Consider the following 2019-nt stretch of genomic DNA (forward strand, 5'->3'; position numbering starts at 1 on the left):
AGTGGGCTTAGGGAGCTCAAGGGTGGGGGTGAGGGTGCCGGGTGAGGGGGGTAGTTTACTGCGGTGGGAGGGGCGAAGGGACAGTGGTGGGGCCTGGAGGGGGCATAACTCTCCCCCTCTGCTGGGGTGTGGGCTGGGCCTACCGACTTTCCCGGAAAAAGCTCAGCGCGGGGCGGTGGGGGTAACTTTGCAGTGAGAAACCTGACAAACACAGCTCTGCCAGGTGGTCAAGGTCGACGTCAAGAGTGGAGAGGACAGTACTGCCCTGGAGGCGCTGAAATGAGGACGGCCTGTCACCTCTGTGGGCTCCCTCCCCACGCATGACCCTGCCTCCACCCGTGAGAAAAACACCAGAAAATTCCAGGGGAGGAACAGCGTACAGAATACCTGCCCAGGACTCTTCAAAACTGTCACGCTCGTCAAAAGCAGAGAAAATCTGAAAATCTGTCACAGCCAAGAAGAGCGTAAGGAGACAGGATGACTGAATGGGACAGAAAAAGGACATTAGGGGAAGGGCATCTTGTAGACTATGGCTTATCAGTGTAGTGAATGTTGTATCAGTATTGGTTCATTAATTGTAACAATTGTATCACACTAATGCAAGATGTTAATAATAGGGGAGATTGGGTGGGGTTTTGGGGAATTCTGTCCTAGCTTCACAAATGTTCCGTAGATACAAACTATTCTAAAATAGTTTCTGTTTTTAACAACACAGTATTATTGACTATAGTCACCATGCCGGTACGTTACATCCCTATCTATGGGAATTTATTTATAACTGGAAATTTGTATCTTTTGACCCTCTTCACCCATTCGCCCATCCCTCAGTCCTCACCTCTGGCAACCACCTTCTCTGTTTCTATGATTTAAAAAAAATATTTATTTATTTATTTGGCTGCACCGGGTCTTAGTCGTGGCATGCGGGATCTTTAGTTGCAGCGGGATCTAGTTCCCTGACCAGGAATCGAACCTGGGCCCCCTACATTGGGAGCGCAGAGTTGTAACCACTGGACCACTAGGGAAGTCCCAGGTTGTTGCTTTTTTTAATTCCACATGTAAGTGAGATCATATGGTATTTGTCTTTCTCTGTCTGACTTGTTTCACCTAGCATAATGCCCTCAAGGTCAATCCATGTTGTCACAAATGGTAAAATTTCATTCTTTTTTATGGCTGAGTAATATTCCATGGTATACATACACCATATTTTCTTTATCCATTCATCCATTCATGGGCACTTAGGGTGTTTCCATGTCTTGAATACTGTAAATAATGCTGAACGTGGGGGTGCAGATATCTTCTCAAATTAGTGTTTTCCTTGTTTTTGGATGAATATCCAGAAATGGAATTGCTGGATTGTATGGTAGTTCTATTTTTTCTTTTTTCCATTCATGGGCACTTAGGGTGTTTCCACCCTAAGTGCCCATGAATACTGTAAATAATGCTGAACGTGGGGGTGCAGATATCTTCTCAAATTAGTGTTTTCCTTGTTTTTGGATGAATATCCAGAAATGGAATTGCTGGATTGTATGGTAGTTCTATTTTTTCTTTTTTGAGGAACCTCCATACTGTTTCCTGTGGTGGCTGCACCAGTTTACATTCTCACAACCGTGCACGAGGGTCCCCTTTTCTCCACACCCTCCCCAGCACTTGTTATTTCTTGTCTTTTTGATACTAGCCACTCTGACAGGTGTGAGGTGGTAACTCACTGTGGTCTTGATTTGCATTTCCCTGATGATGAGTGATGTTGAGCACATTTTCATGTACCTGTTGGCCATCTGTATGTCTTCTTTGGAAAAACATCTATCCAGATTCCTTGCCTAGATTTTATATCAAATTGTTTGTTGTTTTGCTATTGAGCTATATGAATTCTTTACATATTTTATTAGATATATGATTTTCAAATATTTTCTCCCATTCAGTGCATTGCATTTTCATTTTGTTGATGGTTTCCTTTGTAGTGCAGAAGATTTTTTAGTATGATTAGAGTCTCATTTGTTTATTTTTGCTTTTGTTGCCTTC

Source organism: Physeter macrocephalus, chromosome 8, assembly GCF_002837175.3.
Source record: "Physeter macrocephalus isolate SW-GA chromosome 8, ASM283717v5, whole genome shotgun sequence".
Lineage (NCBI taxonomy): Eukaryota > Metazoa > Chordata > Mammalia > Artiodactyla > Physeteridae > Physeter > Physeter macrocephalus.